Source organism: Ornithodoros turicata, unplaced genomic scaffold (assembly GCF_037126465.1).
Source record: "Ornithodoros turicata isolate Travis unplaced genomic scaffold, ASM3712646v1 Chromosome11, whole genome shotgun sequence".
NCBI lineage: Eukaryota > Metazoa > Arthropoda > Arachnida > Ixodida > Argasidae > Ornithodoros > Ornithodoros turicata.
In genome coordinates this window covers 1916056-1940712 of record NW_026999295.1, presented here as the reverse complement: position 1 = coordinate 1940712, position 24657 = coordinate 1916056, and the positions used below count along the sequence as shown (strand labels likewise).

At 45.5% G+C, this 24657-nt stretch overlaps 2 long non-coding RNA genes across 2 annotated transcripts; one reads left to right on the top strand and one right to left on the bottom strand.

The window, feature by feature from the left end:
• Positions 1-16369: 16369 nt before the first annotated feature.
• On the bottom strand, positions 16370-22467 carry LOC135371425 (uncharacterized). Its single transcript, XR_010415609.1, has 3 exons — positions 22234-22467; positions 22022-22147; positions 16370-16977 (listed from the first exon to the last, which is right to left on the bottom strand). It is a non-coding gene; the product is annotated as an uncharacterized LOC135371425 (long non-coding RNA).
• A 564-nt stretch (positions 22468-23031) lies between these two features.
• LOC135371428 (uncharacterized) lies at positions 23032-23359 on the top strand. The gene is made up of 3 exons (XR_010415611.1): positions 23032-23084; positions 23149-23234; positions 23293-23359. It is a non-coding gene; the product is annotated as an uncharacterized LOC135371428 (long non-coding RNA).
• The last annotated feature ends 1298 nt before the right edge of the window (positions 23360-24657 follow it).

Below are 24657 nucleotides of genomic sequence, written 5' to 3'. Positions count from 1 at the left end.
CAGCCAACTTTAAGGCACAACGTCTGGTAGGCTACCTAGCCGATTTGATTTTTTTATGTGTGCTTTCGTTATTTTTTAAAAGATAATACAGACTCGAAGAAGTGTTTGTTTGTTTGTTAGTATGTGTCTGTCACCTTCGTAGCGTTGTTCAAGCTTTATTTTCTTTGCAAAAATTCAGACTTTATGGTATTAAGCTGTTCGAGTAGAAGTGACTTTCCGTGCTCGATTAACATAAATTGTGTATCCCTGTCCTGTGCTTTCTTCACGCACGGCCAATGCATATGAGTATTTAGCATTATGCAATAATTATCTGATAGCAGAAATGAATGTCTTTGTCACAGTTTATTAGCGTGTGCGTCGTTATTTTATTTATTTTTTTCTCTTATAGCTATGCGAGCAAAAGTGCGTGTAATTTTTCGCTGCTCTTATTTTCTCTACTTTTATGTAGAAGAAAGCCTCCTGCGTAAAAGCTGAATAGTGTTCTACCAGTGGAAGTGGGTTGTTTGTTTGATTTTGTTGGGTGTTCGATATCTTGACGAAGTAAGCAGTGCTTAATTTTGAAGGTTTTTGAGCAGAAATGCTGGTATCTGAGCACGGAGTATAAATTTCTATATTTCTCTGCTCCCTAAGAAAATTTGTACGTCGTTTAGGCCTTTTCCCCGATCACCAGTGTTTTCGCATTCGATGTCGCATGTCTAGACTTGTTCAGTAGTGTTGCAATTTTTACCCTTCCCTAATATCTTGTTGCTGCCGTCTTGTGTTAGACGTTGAGCTTCGTAGCGGTGTGCGGTAACGCTACGATTATTCCTGAGCGCTCCGTGTGTTTAATGCGTTGTCCTCTGTGCGGGCATGCGTGTGCTTTTCTTTCCTGAATTGTGACGTCATCGTGGCATGTCTGGACTTGTTTAGCAGTGTTGCAATTTTACCCGCTGCTAGTATGTTGTTGTTGGTGTCATGTTCTGCTAGCCGCGTGGCGATGTGTGGTGACCTGAGGTCTTAAGCCTTTTCCCTGCTCACCTAAGGAAATTTGTGTATCCCTGTCCTGTGCTTTCTTTACACAAGGGCAATGCGTCTGTGTATGTGGCACTATCAGATACCAGACATGAGTGACTTTTTCTTGGTTTATTGGCATATGCTTCAGTTTTTTTGAAGGCAAGCACAAGTGCGCGCAATTTTTCGCTGCTCTCTTCCTCAGATCACCGATTTTACGAGGAAGACAGTCGCATGGTACAGCTGAGAAGAGGGTTTCTCTGATTGTTTGTTAGATGTTGTTAGGAGCTCGGTATGTTGAGGAAGTCAGCTGTTAAAGGTGTCCGTGATGAAATGCTTGCATCTGAGCGCAGGATAGGAATTCCTGAAGCACGGCACCCTCAGTGTAAATTAATTATTTTGGATGTGAGTCTGCTTCCCTGCATGACAAGGCTGAAATGGGAAGAGAGAAAAAATTGGAGCGCTTCATTAATAGCGATCCAAGTAATAGGGCAATTATAGTTTCCATAGAAAGTAGAATTTTAATGGGCTCCTAAAATTATAGTTTTGTAGTAGTTTTTTCTAAACTGCAATGCAATAATCATTAATATAGTACACGAATGCCATCATTGTTCCCGTATAGGCGTTCTGTCTTGTGCTTAGGCGTGCGCCCAATGGAACTTTGCTCCCGGCTTTCCCGCCTTTTTGCTCGCAATGCGCGAATGGAACTTTGCCCCCCCCCGGCTTCCGCGCCTTTTTGCTCGCAGGTGTAGCCTCAGACAACGAATGTATGAGCATAGAAAGGGTCATGTATTACATAAGCCTGGAGGTGATGTTGAGTGGTCTCACTTATTATTTTAAGGAGCAGTGGTAGTTTACTGTAATTCTAATGACCATGATGAGCCTTTGGGGTGAAAATCGTTAATAGGCACGGTGCTTTTTTGTTGAATTTTAATGAGAGAATGAATGTCATTAAGAGTAGGACAAAGGAAATAATCTTGCGATTCAATGAATGATAGGAGTCTTTGCCGCTGCCTTCTTCTTCAGACAGGATGTGATGACGTCACGCAGTCTGTAGCAATGCATTGACCATCACTGGAAAAAAAGTGTAGCAATAGAAAAATGGTGTGTATTGCCCTGGACGGATTTATGATGAGCACTGTTTTTGAATAAGAGGAGTGCGTGTGCTTAGAAATAGTTTGATGCTGGTTTCCTTCTTTGTTTCTTTTTGCTTTTACCTCCTTGTTGTCTGATAAACATGCACTGACATGCCTGGGCTTGTTCTGACATGCTTTCCTTCTACATGTAGCTTTTTTCTTTTTGTACAAGAAATATTCTTGACGATAGTGCTGCCTTGAATGGGAGTAGAGCTATTCTTAATAATTGTGCGATTCATTTAGTTCAGAGAGTAACCGCGAGGGGGACAGGTGTGCGACTTTATTCAGGAGGAACAAAGCGTCATTATTCACTTAGCTGCATGGCTCTCGGCTGGGATGGACATGTCTTGCTGAACCATTATTTTTTCCCTGTACAGTAAGACTTTGGGAATGAAATGCTACAATCGCCTCTTTTCTATGGTGCTCTTCTGCAATAGTTCCCTATGCAATCATTATAGTAGAATAAAGGAAATAATCTTGGGATAGTGATTCAATAAATAACAAGTCCCATGTCTAGTGCGTACGCGTCCTTGAGCCACGCACCTGCATGATGACGTCATACCACGAGACCATTGTTTCAGGTTGACCTTGTCTAGAGGAGCATCAGTGGAAAAAAACAGGGTAGCCCTGAGACAATAGGATGACGTCACGACCAATAAGAACAGCCTGCAGGGGGCGCAAGGATTCACATCTCTCTTGGACACTGACGGGACTGACGGGACTGACGGGTATGCGTAGCGGCCGCGGAGCGGCGCCCCAGTCAGTTTCTCTCCGGCTGTCGCGGAAAGCAGACGTGCGCTCCCTGCTCTCGCTCAGTTTCTGGCTGGCTGTCACGGAGAGCAGTCGCATCGGTCTGCGCTTCTGCTGTGGTGAGGTGATTTGTTGTGTAACTAATGCTTTCGCCAACTTTGTTCCCGCTTTGTTTGCGATTTTCGTGCCCGTTTACGTCGGGTGCTGGTTGCTGTTGTCCGGGCATCCCCGCCATTTTCTGTCTTCTTCTGCCTTGGGAACGGGAGTAGCGCTGGCGTGATTCTTAATAATTTTGTTCTGAGATTGGTTGAGAAAGTAAGCGCTAGGGGGTGCAGCTGCGGGGCTTTATACAGGACAAAAAAAGCATTACGAGTCAGTTTCTGCCTGCCTCTCGGATGGAGCAGTCGCATGGTTCTGCGCTCCTGTTCTGGTGGGCTCATTTGTTGTGTAACTAATTCTTTTTGTTGTTAGCTATTTATGGTTTGCATACTCTTGCTTTCCCAGCCTCTGTATTACGAGTGTTTTTCTCCTTGCATGCCCAGAGCTGTCCTAACTTGCCCAGACATACCGTGATGACGTCACAGCTGACGTCACAGGATGTCCGGAACTGGTGGTCATAGCTGTGATGCTTTGCAACCTGCCTCTGTGCTCCGTCGCCCAGAGACAGTCAGCGGCCTTTCCGGGCCACTTTCTTCAAGATGGCGTTGTTGATCTTCAACTAAACTCCTTCTCTCTATATCTATTTTTTTATTTTTTATGACCACGTTTATCCGGAAACGCACAGGGTGGTCTGGACACTAGTTAGACGCTCCCCAATTAGTGTGATGACTCATTGGATGATGCTGACTAATGTGGGGGGTCCCAATTAGCTCTAATTGCTAATTAATGGCGTCCAGAGGCCTTGTAGCGTTTCCGGATAAACGTGGTCAGTACTTACTACTAAAGGAGACCGGAGCTTTGTCGCCTTGTGGTCACTTCAATTTGCAGATCTCCCGTGGTCAGCTTTCGAGCATTATAAGATTTCCCTATTGTCTTTTCTAACTCTCTTGCAATAGTGAATGGTGATACCATAGCCAAGGGTTGAGGAGTGAACTCGAGGATTTGCATAGCTGGTGCATCGGTGCAGCGCCTCTTTTGGCGCCGATCATGTTTTTTTTTAAATGAGAGGAATCCATAAAAAAGAAGACTGGTTCAGTGCAAGAGGTGTGGTCGCCCACCATCGAGCCAAACGAGGGAACGTGTCCCACACGCTAACACCCTCCTCTGCACTATACCCAAGTGCACCTTCTGGAGAGTCAAAGACTGCCCAAGGTTGACCGTTGCCGCCAAAGAAGGTGAAAAGAGGAAAGGGAGAAAAGGGAAGGAGACCAAGGAGGAGAAAGTAATGGAAAGGGAGATGGCGACTAGCTGAATAATCCTGGCCGGGCCTTCCAGTACCACGCGACTATGGGAAGCTGGGGCCAAAGCGGTGTGTTGCTTTCCCGGCGACGGGGATCTGGCGATATGCTTTCATCAGATCGATTTTACTGTAGAGGGTAGTGCCGTGGAGGTTGATCGTGAAGTCTTGCAAGCGCGGGAGCGGGCAACGGTCAGGCAGACTAACAAGGTTCAGTGCACGGTAATCACCGCAGGGGCGCCAGTCGCCAGTCGTTTTGAGCACCATGTGCAAAGCGGAGGACCAACTGCTGCAGGAAGGTCTGGCTACACCGATGGACAGCATGTGCTCAAATTCCGCTTTTGCAATCTTGAGCTTCTCCGGAGCTAGCTGACGTGCCCGGGCGAAAAGAGGTGATCCGGTGGTCTGTATGTGGTGCACGACATCATGTGCGACTGGGCGCGACCAATCTGGTGGTTGCGTGAGACTAGGGAAATCCTTGAGGACGGCAGCGTATGGCGTGTGGAGGGCAGAAATGGAGATGCCGCTGAGAGGGCTCGCAGAATGGACGGAGGGAGCCTCAACTGATAGATGGGTGGACGTGTCTACCAGGTGCTTGCGAGCGACGTCCACAGATAAGCCGAAATGGTGTAAAAAGTCGGCGCCCAGGATGGCTTCGCGGACACCGGCCACAAGGAAAAGCCACGGGAACGTTCTGTGAAGGCCCAGATCCAGGGTGGCAGATAGCTGTCGGAAGACGGGAATGCTGGTGTTGTTGACAGGTGTAAGATGGAACATGGCTGGACGACGCTTGTCACTTCCTGAAGCGGGGAGCACGCTCACTTCGGCATCGATGTCAACGAGGAAGCGCGTCTTTGAGGGCCGGCCAACAACGTAGAATAGTCGGCTGCTAGGCGTGGTGGAGACACTCGCAGCCGCTAACGGTCGCCGGGAAAGTTTTCCGCCCAGTACAGGGTCGCGTGCACCGACGGGCCTCCGCGCCGTACCGCTGGTGGTACCAGCAAGGGCCGATGGGCTCGTCTTGCAGAGGCCGACGAGGTGAATGGCGTTGACGGGGGGGAGCGGGACACGGAGCGCGTACGATCGCGTCGGCGACGCCTGGGTGAAACGGGGTCTGTGGTGAATGGCGCACGCGATGACAGGACAGACGCTACGATGGCGGAGAGGCGTCCAAAATCTTCGCGGAGTTGGGCTACGGAGTCCCCGGGCGGAGAAGTTAGCCGGACTTGGGCGGATGGTGAAGACGCCGCGGGGGAAACAGCTGAAGGCAAGGGCGGTGTGGCGGGCATGGCTGAGATGGACGGATGGGAAACCTCCATGATCTTGTCTGCAAGAACAGCAAGCTCTTCTAATGGCAGAGTCGACGCAGACGCTAGGATCATCTGCACGGTTGTTGGTAAGCGCTGCAGGAAGAGTTGTTTGAAGAGGCTGGCATCGAAGGACAAGGCTCACTTGCCAAGCAGCCCGTGCATGTGTCGCAATAGTTCAGATGGACGGCGGTCGCCAAGATCTTCGGAAGACAGGAGCTCTTGGAAGCGCTTGCGTTCCGAAGCCGTGGTTCGCTCGAGGACAGCGGTCTTGAGCGCGTCGTACTGGTTGGCTGCGGGTGGAGCGGAAAGGAGGTCGACCACTTGGGCGGCAACGTCTTGCGGCAGTACGCTCACCACGTGGCGAAATTTGGTGAGCTGCGGTGTTGTGCCCCCGAGAGCGAACTGACATTCCACCTGCAGGAACCATACGCCCGGATTGTGGCTCCAGAACGGCGGCAGCCGCATGGCGTGGTGCTGGATTGACGTCGGCACTGCGGCGTCGTCGGAGGCGGAGGAAGTGGTAGGGGCTGGTGGCTGTGCCATGTACGCTGCAGCGTCCGGGTCACCAAACTGTAGAGTACGAAAGGACCAGCAGACAAGGCTGAATGCGAAGTGTTTAATGTGGCAGCCAGGCCACAACTAAAATAAATGAGGATACGCGCGCTCGATAGAAAATCATGCGTGAGATACACGCCGTGACGAAACGTCCAAGGCGGCGCTCGTCGTCCATTTCCTTCGGCTGCTACAATCCTACATATCCTGCCGAATCTGCTAACCATCGTGGGTACACCACTTGCCCACTTGTTTACGCAATGCGCGGACCACCTTCATACCTAAAAAGCCTGACGCCTCACTACCCCAGGACTTTCGGCCAGTTACCATTGCTTCTGTACTCACACGACTTTTTCACCGGATTCTAGTGAAGAGAGTGACGACACACCTAAAACTGGATTTTAGACAACGCGCTTTCACACATGCGGATGGGTGCGCAGAAAATGTCGTCCTTCTTAGAACACTCCTGAATGAGGCCAAGATCTCGGGCAGATCTCTTTTCTTGGAGATCACTGATTTAACGAAGGCATTCGACCGTTTTAGCCGGGACGCCATCTTTGCCGCCGCCACTGAGGCCAGGCTCTCTGATGACTTCACATCCTACCTGCGAGAACTTTACAGGAACGCTCCCACTCTTCTACGTATAGGAACCTCCTCGCGGGTGATCCTGCCGACCACCAGAGTGCGTCAGGGAGACCCACTATCGTCAGTATTGTTCAACTTAGTACTAAATGGCTTCCTGAAGAAAGGCAGTGACGGTGTGGGGGATCAACATAGGAGACGTATTCCTAGACGCGATGGCATTCGCAGACGACTTAATCATCGTGGCATCGTCTGCTGCAGGATTACAACATCGCCTTGACGAGGCTGCAGCATATCTCCACGAGAGAGGCCTGGAGAGTAATCCACTGAAGTCTTTCAAAATCTCGGCCATCTACTCTGGGAGAGACAAGAAGACCAAAATTGACACATCATCAATCTTCAAGATCGGAGGACACCGTATTCCCGCTGTGGGTCCCGACTTTAGCTGGCGGTATCATGGAGTGTCCTTCTCCCCTAGCGACGCCCAATCCCACCGGCCCACGACATGGAGGACCTCCTGAAGCGCATCCCACGCGCCCCCCTCAAACAGCAATGGTTGGTTATTTTAAGATGCTATTTAATCCCACGCCTATACCATCGGTTGGTTCTGTGTCACTGGACACGGAAGATCATTGATCGTCTAGATGTGAATGTGAGAAGCGCACTTGCTTACGCAATGCGCAAGTTCCGTCGATGGCTCAGATTGCCCAACGACACGCCGATACCGTTCTTCCACACTGCGGTGTCTGATGTCGATTTGGGAATCCCTTCATTCAGGGTCAATGTGCCAACAATACAAAGGGCTCGGCTTATTGGCCTGCGGAACTCTACCCACCCCATAGTAAGGCAGGCACTAACGACGAAATACATGACCAGTACGTTGGAGAGAGCTCAGGCTGGCTCGACTCACGAAGGACGCATGCTCCGCTCACCAACAGCCATAAAGAAATACTGGGCCAGAAGACTATATTCATCCAATGATGGCAAGACGCTTGAAGACGCCGCCCTCGTACCACATGCCCACAGTTGGATTGGTGAAGGGAGTGAAGTAATGCAGGGCCGTCAGTACATTGACGCCATGAAATTACGAATTATCGCATTACCATGTAAAACCCGAATCGAGTAGTGCCAGAACTGGACTTTGGGAGCTATGACGTAACTATATCGACACGCGACACTACACTTGGAGCTCTACACTGGGAGCAGTACGTAGTTAGCACTGAGATACCTAGCTAGACGCTGGGAGCAATCACGTAATTCTAGCAACACGTTGCTCTACACTGGGAGCAGTGCGTAGTTAGCAATGACATACCTAGCCAGACGTTGTTAGCAGGACGCTGGGAGCATGCAGTACGTAGTTAGCACTGAGATAGCCAGCCAGACGCTGGGAGCAGTAGACGCTGGGAGCAATCACGTAATTCTAGCAACACATTGCTCTACGCTGGGGGCCGACGGAGTACGGTAGCCACAGTACGTAGTTAGCAAATGACATAGCTAGCCAGACGTTGTTAGCAGGACGCTGGGAGCTCTCCAGACGTTGCCGTGCGTATTTAGCAGTGACATAACTAGCCAGGCGCTGTTAGCAGTACGCTGAGAGCAAGATAGCCCAAACCAATCTCGCGCCGGCCCCGCCCCGGCTCATGCAAGTGATTGATAACCAAACATATGTCTCGTTTTTTATATTTTATTTGAATCAATTTGAACTGCATCACCTGCAACACACAAAGTATTGCAATTACTACACGGTGACACATACGTAAGGATGCGTCACATCTGCTACACTATGCAGCACACAAACTGTCACATAATGATATTTCTAAGAACACACCTTACACAAACATTATTAAGAACTTTTACGGGAGGGCACGCAATGTATGCTCACGCGCAACCATATAGTATATAGAGTTATAACGGACTGACCTTTAGTGGTGAAGGACTCTGAACTGCTGTGCTTCATGCATCAATGTAGTCCTCTGAACGGCTGTGCTTCATACATCCATGTAGTCCTCCGATATGCTGCGCCTCATGCATCCATGCATATACGACACAATCCACACAACATCACTGAAAAGAATAGAGACTGTAACAAGATTTAAAGACGGCAGTAGGACGCACCACTTTGCCATCAAAGTGTTCTCCTCAGAACTCACGCCAATCTTGAGGAAAAGCATACCACATTGTGGTCGCCGGGAAAAAACTTCGCTTAAGTACCCCTTTCGCAAAACAAGTTTTCGGATCAATTATCTTGACTCGTGTATCTCTCTGTTGCGACTTGAGCAACAAACAGCTTTTCTTTTCTCGCATAACATTATATCTTCAGCGGGGATCTGGTGATTTTTGTTGTTGTTGTAAGGTGAGTGTGTAACGTCTGAAGTGGAAAAGTGAAGCTCTTTCAGGGTGACTATCTCGAACCACATCTCTCGAGATTTTCCTCGACTTAGAAAACAAGTGGCACGCCAGTTGCATATAAAAGTAGTGCGTGCAACTTAACGTTTACCAGAAAGGAGGAAAATGGCGAGCCAGTTTTATGTAAATCTGCTCTCGAATGCTTCCACTAATGAATTTCCCAATAACACGATGAGCAAGTTTCGTGTTAAGCTCTCTCAACCCATAAGTCTAGATGGTATGTGGGAAGTTGGCCTGACAGAGGTAAATATTCCTTTTGCAATCAAGAATGTCACAGATGATGTTAATGAGATAACAGAGACAAGCATGTTCGGTGCTACAACTACAAAGGAGAAGATCAAGTTTCAGGCGGGAGAAAACATTCTCCCACCCATCAAACAGTTGCTCGCAAAGCATTACAGGACACAGGCACGAATAATACGTGCAACTGGTCATTATGAAATACAGCTTCCGCTGAATGCCGGCCTGGAATTCAGTTCCACGCTGGCGACTAAACTTGGCTTTACTCAGAAGATTATTGGTCGCTCGGAGATTGATAAAGGCCGGTCTGTGAAGGTACTCAAGTATCAAGTGGATACCGAAGAGGAAATCACCCTAATTGTTTATCAGTCGCGCACGAAAAAATATGAAATTCCAGAAGGCTACTACAGCTCAGGACAGGATCTCGTAGATGCAATAAATCATGCATATCGGACACAGTTACAGCTACCTCAGGATGCTCGTCTTTTATTCTACAATTCCTACAACAACGTCTGTCAGCTGGAACGTCATAACGATGGCTACACCACCTTTCATCCATATTTAGCTCTAATGTTGGGATTTGGAGCGAGAACAACTTTCTCCAACTTTGCTGTGGCAGAGCGTGATATATGTCTTTTCCCGGCACAAAATTACATCTTCGTTTACACAGACATCATCGGGAGTGAAGCTGTAGGAGATATAACTGCACCACTTTTACGTCTACTTCCATTCAGGGTACAGAATCGTAACGAAGTCATTTCTTATTCTTTTACAAACCTGTACTATAAATATGTAGTAGCAAAGGAATTAACTACCATTCAAATCGAGTTGGCAAACGAGATAGGTGATTTCATTCCATTCATTGCAGGCTCAGGACGTGTCGGGGTCACATTACACTTTAGGAAAGTCTAAGAAAAAAATGCATATATTGCAGTCACCTTGTTGCGTCGCACATTTTGGTGGCGGTAAGCGTGATCTTCCACATTATTCGGGACCGCTTTATCAAGTTGGATCAGGCTTTTTCTCAGACCTGGTGCAGCAGTTCATGCCTATACTAACTAAACAAGTGGCACCATATGTGGGACGAAAACTCCTCGACACGGGACGTCATATAGCTGAAGAAGTTCAACAAGGAACAACATTTGGAGAGGCTGTAAAGAGAGGTGTTGGACGCACGATCCACTCAACCCATGACGATTTGCTTCGCAAACTTAAAGGAAAAGGAAGAAAAGGCAATAAAAGCAAACGCAAGAGGGTTGGCCGGTCAGTGAAAGTGGTGAAGAAACGAAGAAAGGTTGACTTTTTCACCTGAGAAACATGTCTAGCATTGCTATTGTACACAAGAATTCCTGCCTCTGCACAACAAATCAACTGGAGCTCTTTTCATTGCCTCCAACCAACTTTTCCTTGGAGAAGTCGGAATACGTGGAGTTCTTTCCTGTTTCAGCACCAACATCGAGTGGTGTGATTGAGTATAATGTTCCCGGTCTTGGAGGTGCCTTCTTCGATCTACAGTCGAGTTTCTTACACATTCAATGCAAGATTGTTCGCAAAAATGGGGACGTGGCATCCGCCACGGTAGGCACGACTGTGACACCAGACAACGTGATCCCCGTTCAGAGTTTTGCCTCTTCCCTCTTTCAACATGTGCATATTTATCTAAATTCGACACTGGTTTCTAATTTCGAGCACTATGCATATCGCTCCTACCTGGATATCATTACCAATGCAAACAATGTTACTCAAACTCACACACTGTCTGCAATGTTATACGAACCAGATCCAGTGGGAGAGTCAGAAAATTTTGCCGTGCCTGCTGAAGCAAAAGGGATGTTTGCTCGTTACAAACGTACTAAAGGATCTGCACTATGTGATCTTTATGCACCAATCTTCAGTGACATCTGCCAGCAGGAAAAATTTTTGCTTAATGGAACCGATCTCAGGGTTGTGCTGAGGCAAACGACTGACGAATTTAGACTTCTCTCTGGCCCCGCTGAGAATGAAAAACATACAGTGGAGTTTGCACGCATTGTCCTCTACCTTCGACGAGTGCAGGTATCACCCAGCGTACTTGTCGGCATTGAGCGAAGACTTCAAACGACACCTGCCTCGTATCTCCTCCGAGGTTTGGAAATTAAGTACAGAACGATTGCACCAAACCAGTCTCAGGCGATATTCGACGACCTCTACAGTGAAAGAGTTCCATCAAAATTGACGGTGTTGATGGTCAAGAGTGTTGCATACCAGGGCAACTTGCAGCGAAACCCTTTCAAACTGGAGCATTTTAAACTAAAGAGAGCAGTGCTCGATGTTGGTGGTCAACAGTACACGGATGACTTTGACTTTCCACGGGATATTTACACAAAGGGTTACATGAACTTGCTTCACAAACTGAAGCGCAAAGACATCCCCCTACCTCCAGAGGCCTATCAAAAAGAAAAATTTATGCTCTATTACCACCTCACACCAGACGTGGAGGTGCACTCACTCAGTCCAATAGTGCAAGCCAACGTTCGTCTTACACTGACATTTGCTGCAAACCTTACGGAAGCTGTGACTGTACTTTTTATTTCGGAGACTCCTCGTGTTCTGGAAATCAACAAAGACCGGCGAGTGAAATTCGTCTAGAGAAGATGGAAGAGTGGGAGTTCTATGCAACGTTTTCCCGCAACCATTGCACAAGGTCTTGCTTCCGTGGGACATTTGCATGTGACGAAATTGCGCAGCAAAAAGCCGAGCCTGGTCTTTACGTGGTGAACACCGCTCCCAGATCTTCACATGGAGAACACTGGACACTATGTCATATTGCCCGGAATGGAAGCATCTCTTATTTCGACAGTTATGGTACCCCTCCAGTGTACAAGGAATTTTACACATTCATTGATCACACGAAATCGTTTCACTATAATCGAAAACGACTCCAGGGATATGAATCTGCAACCTGTGGACTCTACTGTCTCTATGTAGGTGCACTTCTCTGTTGTGGATTTCCACTACAAGAGTGTACTCGAAGGTTCTCACCAACAAATTTCAAGCTCAACGACAGGCTTATACCAACCCTTGTGCGTAAACAATTCCAGAAAGGGAAGATGCTGTCATGCTGCAGTGTGCTCTAAGAGATCAATAAAAATATGTTTGTTGTTTTCCAAACAAACTGATTTTATTTACTTATGTCAACAAAAGGGTATACAATAAAGCATTATTCAGACTCTGAGATACACAACATTGTAACAATATTACAAGATAAGCTACGTAAAAAGTTTTCTGTGAGTACAAGAACATTGAGAGTATCGCTCCAAAAGTTACTTTTTTCAGAATAATACAAGACATGCTGCTTACAGGCATCTGCTGCCTAAATCAAGTATACAATTTCATTTTGAGACTCTGAGATGCATGCACAACATTATAACAATATTACAAGATAAGCTACATACAAAACTTTTGTGCGAGTACAAGGACGTTGAGAGCATTACTCCAAAAAAAGCATTTTTTTTTCGGGAATGTTAATACAAGATGATGCTGCTTATAGTCATCACTCTCTAAATCAAGCATACAATTATTAGAATAGGGATAACACAACTACAACCATTTGTGAGACACTGGACTTTTAATTACAATTACAAGTACCTGTGGGATACAAAAAAAGGTTCGTCACTTGTGTTGCTTGAGAAAAGCATTGACTTCCCTTTGTATTATTCAACATGTGAACTCCATAACAAAGGCTACGATACAGTCACCACTCTTTCATTACAGTAGCTAATCACAACACTGTCATACCAAAAGGTAATGTCTCTACTCCATCCGAGCAAATATATCGCTTTGTGTCCAGAGGGTTGAGAGCTATTTTTCTCACGGTCACGCTTTTGTTTACGTTGTCCTTCTGCACGATGAGGTTCTGTTTAACCCTGTGTATTGTGCCATGTTCAAGAGCATCTGTGTACATGGAAAAGTGAAGTTTTCGTGCTTCACACAGCTTTACACCTTTGGCACGGTTGTACTGTTTCTTGCTACAGAGATCTAGTGCATATAGCTTGGGTTTTAAGCAACAAAAACCAAGTATATGATCACGAGGCATCTCATTCTTAAACTTGCCCAGTACCATTTTGTTTTTCGTCGAATACAAAGGGTTGTCTTGCTCATAGGCTGAGTTGTCCAAGTGATCGTCAGCTAGTTCAAGCAGTGTCTTTTCATCGCTCAGCAATATTATATAGGAATCTGTGTCCATGTACAACAGTCTAGTATCGGGAGCTACACGCATCAGATGATTGTGATAGAAGTCAAACATCTTAAGCTTTGAGAGTTCCAGTATTGTGAAACCCAAGTATAGTGGTTGTTTCATCTGAAGCACTGCCTGGGAGAACTGAAACAGGATTACATGAGCACTTAATGCTCGAAACTGTTTGAGGTTTGGCTTACGCAAGAGTTTCAAAACTTGTTCGTCTGTCACTGTGAGGCGACAGTCTACAAATTTCCTCACTTGCATACAAAATCTGCCGAAAACAGCATTTATCATATACTTACTTTTCTGACGCTCGAATGTATTAGTGGCATTTTTTCGCAGTTCGTGATTGAAATCCACATAGTCACGAAGAAAAGGTTTCTGGTTGAATTTTAGAACTCTGTGAACCTTTGTGACTTGCAACCCCAATTGCATGTACAACTGCAAATTGCGATAGTGAAGAAAGTACTTCTCTTTGTTGAACAATGTTAGCAGCAGCTTTGGCTCGATAGCTTTCGACGGAAGCCCAAACTTTTCCATCAACTGTTTCTGGTAGTCTGACAATAGGTCGTAGGGAATGGACATTTTCTCTGGTGCAACTGGAAGATCACTATGACGATCATGAATTTCTTGATCATACAACAGATCCACTTCGAGAAAGTAACCAATAGATGCATCATGTGGAATGCGAGTTATGTCTAGGTTCTCAATTTCTTCCTTTGTCAACCACTGAAACCCTCCATAGGGTAGCGACTCCCGCATTACTGATCCATACAGACCGTTAACGTCAATGTAGTTAATTATTCTTGTCGGTTGTGTTGGATCAAACTGCTCTGTTCCCGGAATATTTGCGGTCGCTTTTCGAAGAGAGCATTGTGTTACACCTCCTCGCAAGCCATTCTCAATTAGCAGGTACGCATCAGGGTCGTGAATGAGTTCTAGTTGTATCTCACTCATTTTTAGTGCGCAGGACATGCTTAACCCTGGGAGAGATACGAAATGCAGGGGTTCAATTTTGTGCACATCAAGTGTCCATTTGCGAAAGTTTTGAAAACACGTCTGCTAAAAGCAGTGTGTCAGTGAGCAGGTACAAATCTGAATATTCGCCTAGACTTGTCATTTGGAATTTTTCGAAGACATTCTGCGCATGGTTGTAGTCTTCTTCACTTACTTCCACTCCATTGAGTGTATTGAAGAATTTCTCACGAGGTGGTAAACAAGGCTCATCATAGACATCGAAGTCAGTGATATGGCTGTAGCAAAAGACTCCCTTGCGAACGACAAGTCCAAAGTGTTCTTCGTTTGAGAAAAACTGTCGCAGACAATGAAAGTTTTCCACCCCCTTCTCACGCAGATTTTTCACCAACATTTCAAGACTTGCATTTAGGAAACTCAAACTGTCCATGAATCTAAAGGACCCAACGTCAATAGATTTGAATTTTTGACAGCTGCTGGCAATCACTCTTATTTTCGATTTTTTGAGCAAATGCAAATGAGACACAAGGAAACTCATATCATAGTTAGCATTGTGAGCAATGATTGGAATCATCTGAGGTGTTCTGAAATTGAGGTTGCACGATTGACACAAGGATTGTCGAAACGTTCCACTTACATGGTCATGGTCGCGCACTTTCTGTTTCTTTGCAAACGACTCTTTGCAAAAGTTACAGTGGGTGGCGGCGGCGTGCTGGCGTTCGTTCTCTTCGCTCATTTCCAGAGGTGCAATCTGCTGTATCCACTCCAAAATTTCGTCATGTAATCTGTGCAGTAGACTCATGAACACAGCAACACAATTTGGTCCACGAAAAAGGTGTTTCTGGAGAACATTTGAATCTGACGCTCGTATAACTAAGAGGCAGAAGGAGGAGGGGATATGATCTTCATACACATTTCCTCCATCAAGACATGGTGACAGGACACTCTCAAAGTCATACACACAGTAGAAAGGTACTTCAGCCAAAAGACGCTCACCAGCGAACTCTAAAGTGTCTCCTTTCTTTGGATAAACTGTCTTGCCTACTTTCTGAAGTTTGCACATGTTTATATGATTACTCAGGACAGCTTGTGTAGTGAAACCCATGGTACATCGCTTGCAATGGAAACGTCCACGTTTTTGAAACAAACCATTGAAATTTGTGATGACCACAAAATGAGAGTCAATCATGAGTAGATCCACATGTTTTTCGCATTCCTCGTTCACAACTTTTATAGGATAGACAAATTTCTCTTCCCTTTCATATGCATAGACATTAATGGTGATGCCATTTTGCTTTTCAAACATTTCTACATCTTTGGGATACGCGATGGGAAATGACTCTGGGAGCACATACTGAGATAAGTATGACCGATACGAGGATGCTCTATGTCTTCGAAATCGATCAGCAGGATGCAATCCTGCTATCACGGAAAATGCAAAACACATATTTTGCTCACCCTCGTGCAGACCGTAATCCACATTCAGTAAAGACCTATTCTTTCGTTTCAACTCTGCAGGCAGCTCAAAGTCACTACAACCGATTAGTTCAGGCAGTAGACGTCCAACATTGATAATGCATGTGAGAATACGAAAGAGGAAAAAACCAGAGCCTTCGATTTCGAGACTTTCCAAGTTGTGCGCAATTTCGCTGCCTGACTGAATAATAGCGGGTTCTATGTCAACTTCCGACCATACTGTCCTCACCTTGGAAGGCACGAATCGTGTATCAAGTCGTATCTCATCATCATCCACTGTATGTCGTCCAAGTTCTGCTTTGAGAAGGATGTAAAAACGTAATGGGAAGCCAAAGTATCGCAACACACTACCAATATACTGTCCGTATAGATGAAAGAACGTTGTCACATCATGTCCAGCCTCGTCTCTGTCATGCAAGTGCAGCTCGAAGCGTCTTGTGTAATTTCGAAGTGTGCATAAAGTCTCACAGAATGGGATGCATGGTGTCTCCAGTTGGTGTACGTTTGCCAGATGAATTTGGAGTCCTACCGGTGTTGCGTAGAACTGTCGCTCATGTGGAGCACACAAGTGACAGGTGACCATGATTTACGAAGTTACTTTTTCTTCCCATTAGTGAAAATGATGTCTGGATACGCCAACTTCTTGCCATTGCGGTATCCATCCTTCTTCTCCATTTGGAGGTTTGGTAACTGTCTCATCTCTTCCAGGTCTTCGTCCGAAAGTCGCTTGAATCTATTCGGAAGGTAGACTTTCACCTTGGTCTCATTATCTGTCAGTAATTCTACGTAGACAGTGTCTCCATACATTGTCTCAATTCTGCGAATATCCAGAACATCAAATTTTTGATTCTTCGATAACATACTCATCTTTTGAATTTCTCCATCTCCCGACTTTTTCAGTTTGTTGAGTTTCTCCAAAATCGATGACATGCTTTCCTCGGAAAACTGAAAAAACGCATGGGGGAAAAGTTAGTTGACTCAACATGTACCCAGAGGGCGGCATACCTCTTCACGCTCAGATTCTCACTGAAGAAAACCCAATGTGTGTGACGGCTTATATACGAAAGACAACTCAACATTTTTTCGCAAATCATGACCTTGAATGTCTGAACAGTGAACAAACATGCATATAGTCACGTTATATCTTGTCAGGCCTTTTGAAAGTCTGCATCCTCCTCACACCACATGGTGAACGAACTTGTGTAGACATGTTATATCTTGTTAGTTCTTGAAACATCTTGCATGGACATGTGCTACAGCCTTGAACCTGCTGTCTGCATCTTTTTTTCTAACCTGCATAGACATGTTATGTCTTGCCAGATCTTTAAGACCTTGTATAGTCGTCTGCAAACCCGAACGTAATCTCCACATTTTCTTATATTATTTCCTCTTAAGCAGTTGCTGCAACACGTTTTCTTTTTTTTTTATTATGTGGAGTCTTTAAAAGAAATATATTTATGAAGTTACGAAAGAGACAGTTATAAAAGCGAGTTTGAAATAGTAAAATGTGCAGTAGCTCTTGACGGTGACACCAGAGTGCCATGGCAAAGGAGAGCTCAAGGTGGTCCGATATTGAAACTCAACCCGGCGATTCGTGGTCCTCATCAGACAGTGATGAAGAAACACCAGACGGAGATGAGTGCGACAAATCGAACAAAAGTGTCTTTCGTATGCTAGCACCATGTCGCCAGCAGCACAGATCGTGGAAAGAACTTTCCAGGTGTGGTCTAATGGAGACGAAACGAATGTCTTTGGCGGAGGCTTTCAAGATTGTCACCAATATAGTCCTCTTTCAAGAACTCCCCAAAAGTCTTCCAAACATTGGCGTCTGGGAGACTGCCAAAACCATGTATGCGAGTCTCAATAGAGAGCGTTTCGTTTCATACGACACACCATTCGGTTTGTTAACCAACTGGTCACACAAAATCGATGATTTGATGGACTACAAACAACAAATCGATCCTCTGTTGCTTTCAACAGAAAGCATATGTTTTATCGAAATCGCTGTGAAGTTGGGATACCACTCAACAGCAAAGTTCATCATGCTGTTCGTGATTGACTTTCTCAATTGTCGACTTGAAACTAATGTATAGCAACTGTCAAATAAATTCAGATTCTATGAAAAAACTTTCTCAGTTGCCTCTAGCAAGTAGATTGGAGCGGTGTCTCTCTCCTACATGCGCTGCGAGTTTCTGAAACTTCACATAACATCATACTGTATAGTATTTCACTGTGAAAAAAAAGATGACCGAGGTTGAATCGTACCGCTTCATTACTCCTGCTTCGATAACCATTTCGGGGCAAAGTCAGAGTGGAAAAACAACGTTGGTAACAAGACTTTTGACTCACAGAGCATCCGTTTTTGACAAACCATTTGATCGTATATTTTACATATACTTATACAAGCAACCAATCTTTGACAAATTCCCCGAGGTCACATTTACGCGAGATATACCAGATAACTTGGAGAATGTCAGAAATTCTTTAATCATATTTGACGACTGTCTGGCCGACAAAGGTCGACTTAAAGAAATCTGTAATTTCTACGTTGCCGGCTGTCACCATCTAAATTGTTCATGTATTTTTATTACACAATATTTATTCGTCAACGAGCCCCTATATCGGTGCATTCAGTTTAATAGCAGCGCTCTGATTTTGTGTCGTTCTGCACGTATAGCGGATCAGATGCAGTTACTTTCACGACAGTTGTTTGGTCGAGGTAAAGGTGATTTGCTCTCCACCATATATAAAGATGCATGCAAGGAACCATATTCATACGTAGTAATCGATTTGTCTCAAAAGTGTCCGGACCACCTACGAGTGTGGACAAATATTTTCCCCGACGACCGACGGCAGATAGTATATAAAACATGAAGCGTGTGCGGAACAATATTCATTTCCTGCACTTGCTGGCCGAAACAAAGTCACCCGAACAACGTTACCATCTCCTGGAACATGCTACAAAGAATCAGTTAACAGCTATTAGAGAGATTTGTATAAATCTCTGTAAAGGGAACATCCAAGTGACTCCGAGTGTGCGAAAAAAACTGAAACCTTATGCAACCCCAATTCGAGCATTGGCAAAACGAGACGGCAGCAGTGTACAGAAAGTTCGCAGAGTATTGCAACAAACTGGTGGGTTTTTGCAGTTCCTCTTGCCACCACTACTCGGTCTCATCTCATCGCTAGGTGGCAGAGCGATTGCAAAAGCAATCGGTGTATAACTCATGCAGAAGTACGAGCTTGTTCCATATCGCGAATCTCCAATTCCTGAAATACTGCACAAGAATGAACCGGATGACATCAAAGCAAAAGAGATAATTCAATATCTCCACTCTTTGCTGCATCCCAATGTGGCGACGGATAGGACTACGACAGCTACAAGGAGAGAAGAGAGCGCACAGACGACAGAAGATGAGAGAAGTGACGCTGTCGCTGCTTTTATGAGCAGTGGTTATAAGGTCAAAGCCAAACAACTTTTGCATATACTGCAGCAAACCATTTCCTGGGATCCGAAAACCTATCAGATCATTATTGATGGACAGCCACAAGAGGATACCAATATAATTGACCTCGTTTATTATCTCGTATCCAGAGCTCGTAGTACTCCGAGACCTCCATATCTTGATCGCATGTTACCTCATCTGGAGAAATTGAATTTGCCGTCACTCATTGTACCCTCATCGCGTCTTCAAAAGGGTGTCACAGTAGCGACTTCAAGCAGACGCTCACCAACTCTCGCTACTGAAACATCGCCACCGCTTACACGTGCTGCAAAACGCGCTCGCCATCAACAATGGATTCTCTTCTAGCTCAAGATGAAAAGTGTTACTTTGAAGATGCAAAGATACTGTCTCACTTCCCCTCAAGACATCATAAAAAGGTATTGGCAATGCTTCAACTAATAACAACTGTACTGGCGTACGACGAGAGTGGAAGAGTTATCTGTCACGGCAGAGTGATTCCCCAATCGTCTATTGTGGAGTTATTGCAGTACGAACTTCACAATAAGCAGCCCGCTTGGATGAGAGGTGACGTTTCAGCTACGATTAATGCATATCTGACTCTCGACGCTCTTCGAGTGCACGGCAGGAAGCGAAAGTGTTGATGGCTGCCTACTACGATCCACAACATGTTGTCAGTTTTGGCGGAATACAGAGACTTGCGCAAGGCATTCGTGTAAAGAAGAGCAAAGTTGTCAAGTTTCTGGAGACGAGTGACCCTTACAGTCTGCACAAAGAGTTCAAGAGACCTTCGGTGTTCCGTAAAATAGTAGCTCTTGGTGTGAAGGAAACCTTCCAAAGCGACCTGAAGGATGTACAGAAACTTAAACATCATAACAGCGGCTTTCGCTATTTGCTATTCTGCATTGACGTTTTTTCTCGCCTTCTTGCAGTTGAGCCCATTCGTAATAAAAGACCTCCTGAGATAGTACGTGCTTTAACGCTTGCCTTCAGACGAATCGGAACACCCCGTCTTCTGCATACGGATCGCGGTGGCGAGTTCGTCAACAGTTTAGTGCAAACGTTTTTAAAGAAAAAGGGTATTCATTGGTATAGCTCACATAGCCAGTACAAAGCAGCGCACGTCGAGAGACTTCAAAGGACTATAATGTCTACACTATATCGTATCTTTACATATCAGGGTCACAAACGATATCTAGACATCCTACCTCTCGTAGTAAAAGCATACAACAATCGAATACATAGATCTCTTTCTGCTAGACCCGTGGATGTAAACAAAGGAAATGAACACATTTTTCGAGCGAGACTCTACCCCACCCCAGCTGGACCACCAAAGCAACCACGATACAACGTTGGAAATATCGTGCGTATTGCTAAATACAGACATCAGTTGGTAAAGAAGTACTTAAGTTCTGCAACAACAGAATTGTTTATTGTGCGAGCTATCAAACTGGGTTATCCCAATACCTACCTATTACGTGACCTGAACAATGAGGATATCATTGGTGGTTTTTATGAGAGCGAACTTGTACGAGTGCGACAAATTCCAACAGTAGAAAAGATTATAAAAAGACGAGTCAAGAATGGCGAGCTTCAGTACTTGATTCACTCTGGTGACAGCTCGAAGTGGGTACCGGGAAATTATCTTTTTGATTGACTGGCTGAATATGGACTGTTCACAGACTTCGGATGTACCTGAGGGAGGCAGGACTATCGAATACCTCGATTTTCGAGTGCAAGATCTGTGTGGAAAGCCTCATGCAACGTGGAAAGAAATGATGGACTGCAGTTTGACAGAGGGATCCGACCCAGTGATAGTGGAAGCCTTTAAGGTAGTCACAGACATGGTGCTATTTCAAACGATGCCAGATCCCCCTCCAAGTAGGGATGTTTGGAAGATTGCAAAGAAAATCTATGCTGGAGTCCACAGTGGCTGTTCACTGAGGTCGTCCCCAGGAGGTTTGAAAGTAATCCAAGACTGGGCATGCACAATTGACAGTCTGTTGCTTTACGTGGATGAAGTGGATGCTATACGAATTGCTGAAGAGAGTCTATGTTTCATGGAGTATGCCGTCCGCTCAAAACTTCATTTTGTGGCAGGCTACATTAGTATGATGACCATTGACCTTCTTAAAAATAGACTGTTGCCTAAAAAAAATTCCATGTAGCAAAAGCGAAACAAAAATTCTCTTTAAAGCCTCGTTCTTGTCATTTCACTGTGTGACATGGATAAGTGCGGGTGGCTTGTCACTTCTCTTGGATTCCATATATGTCTAGCAATAGTACTGATATTACAGTTTAAAAAGCCACAATTTTCCACTGTACTTCAACAAGGCAACTGTAGCCTGGAGGTAGAACTGGAGGAATACGTTTATGTGCACAGGTGCCCCTCGGACTTGCTCTCCATTAGAATGTGGGATAAAGATGGTCGAGCGAAGCGCTATGGTGTTACACTGACACAAAACGAGACGCGTCAGTTGGATGAATGTCTCCATCGAATCAATGTTAATGAAACATTTCATTACCAGCATGAGTGTTTGCAAGTGTGTTGTCTATGTGATGAACGCACGTTGACACTCCGTCGGTGTCCTGGCAACATGTACTCTCTGAGTCGAATGGTTGGCAGACAACCTTCCGGCTATGGAATTTCCCTGTCGAAAAAAGCCATCACTTCACTGTCCTTATATCTGAATAATAAAAGTGTTATGTCTTGAAAAAGTATGTCTCTAAAGCTTACCATGTTCGTAATCCTCACAGCGTCAGCTGGGAGGGATTTTCATTTTTCCTCCTCAGGAATTTCTTCTTATGTAACCACGCGAGGATCGATTAGTATCGGCTCTCAGGAAAAAAGTGAAAGATGGTGTGATTCGCATGCCTTCCCCCTCCCAACGGATAACAAGTCTCAAGGCTGGTTAGCAATCAGGTAGGAATCGCTTGTGAAATGCGTAATAGGGATTCTGGAGAAAAACAAAGAGAAGCTAATTTACACGAGTTGCATTGCAAGTATAAGGAACACCAATACTGGAGTCACGTTTGGCGAAAAGAAACTATTCACTACTTAAGAAAGACTAAATAAGACTCCATTATCTACACGTACGTCTTCGCAAGTCAAGAAAAAAACTGTCAAGTGAATGTAATTTATAAAAGATGCAAAGCAGCCAGGTACAGTCGTATGGGGAAAAACCAATGCCAGACACGCATTCGAGATAGCGATCAAGGAGAAAAAGAGGTTATTCGTTGATCAAGTCGCCACGGGGGGGGGGGGGGGGGTTGTTATCTACATCCTCAACAAGATACTTTGTACGAAAACATGCAAAGAGTAACTAATTCATATGGGTTACACGATCAAGAGTGTAAGGAAAAGGCGATATGCTTAATTGCTACAAAGAACAACGAAAGAACGAGAGAGATTAGTCAGACATAGTTGACTATATAAGGTTACTTGATAGCCACATGCCGTGTGTCAGTGTACGTCTTCAGTGACCGCCGGCATGTCTCCACTTTCCACTTTCTAGGAAAGACATATCTTTGAGGTCTGTGACTTGCTCGGAGTTGCTGTGCTTCATGCATCCATGTAGTCCTCTATGAGTAGGTGTTTTGTAGGACCTTTCCAAAAAGTTTTTTCAACTCACTGGAAACGCACACTTTCTAGGAGTATCCCTCCGGTCCAAATAGTCATGTCCATGATTTTGAGTTGCTGTGCAGCTGTGCTTCAGACATCCATGCAGTCCCCTAAGGGTAGGTGTGGTCTTTGCAAAGCTCTCTCGACTCAGTGGAGCGTACACACTTTTTCTAGGATCGCCATCCAGGTCCATTTTTCGTCAAATTGTTGCGCCCATGCTTCGAGTGTGTGTGCATCAGGCAATCATGTAGTCTTCCACGGGTATGTGTCTTTGTAGAACAATTCAAATAATTTACTCACCTGAGCATAATTTTTTCTAGGATCACCCCCATGTCCATTCAAAATGTCGTGTCCATGCTCCAAACTGCTGTGCTTCATGCAATCGTCTTACAATGAAAATAAAATATAAAAAACGAGACATATGTTTGGTTATCAATCACTTGCATGAGCCGGGGCGGGGCCGGCGCGAGATTGGTTTGGGCTATCTTGCTCTCAGCGTACTGCTAACAGCGCCTGGCTAGTTATGTCACTGCTAAATACGCACGGCAACGTCTGGAGAGCTCCCAGCGTCCTGCTAACAACGTCTGGCTAGCTATGTCATTTGCTAACTACGTACTGTGGCTACCGTACTCCGTCGGCCCCCAGCGTAGAGCAATGTGTTGCTAGAATTACGTGATTGCTCCCAGCGTCTACTGCTCCCAGCGTCTGGCTGGCTATCTCAGTGCTAACTACGTACTGCATGCTCCCAGCGTCCTGCTAACAACGTCTGGCTAGGTATGTCATTGCTAACTACGCACTGCTCCCAGTGTAGAGCAACGTGTTGCTAGAATTACGTGATTGCTCCCAGCGTCTAGCTAGGTATCTCAGTGCTAACTACGTACTGCTCCCAGTGTAGAGCTCCAAGTGTAGTGTCGCGTGTCGATATAGTTACGTCATAGCTCCCAAAGTCCAGTTCTGGCACTACTGAATCGGTCGTGGTTTATCGTCTGAGCGTATCTGTAGGGCCGGCTGCCAGGCCGACTAGACCTTGGCACATATATTACAAACGTGCCACAGAACACATGGTGCTAGAACTCGCCGCCACGACAATGTTGTTAGATACGTGGTGAAAAGACTAAGGGAAGTCGGATGGACTGTTTCGGTAGAGCCATCCTACACAGTAGCGGTGGATGGCCTAGAGCCCGATATTGTCGCCGTTAGAGATAGGCAAACAGTGATCTTAGACGCCCAGGTCGTGGGCACCGGAATAGCCCTGGAACTTGCCCACGGCCACAAGCTACTGAAATACAGCGGGCGCGACTTTTGGGACCAAGTGTGCAGCGGCGGCCCAGACCCAATGGTTTCCAGTACAACCCTTTCCTTCCGTGGTATCTGGGCCAAAGCCAGCGCCGACACCCTCGTAGACTTAGGGTCTGCGCAAACGAGACATCTCGACGATATCGATAATGACCTTGCAGGGAGGAGTTAGATGTTGCAAGATTTTTGGACGTATGACTACGGTGTCATGGCACTGATGAAGGAGGTACGGGCTCCCAAGGC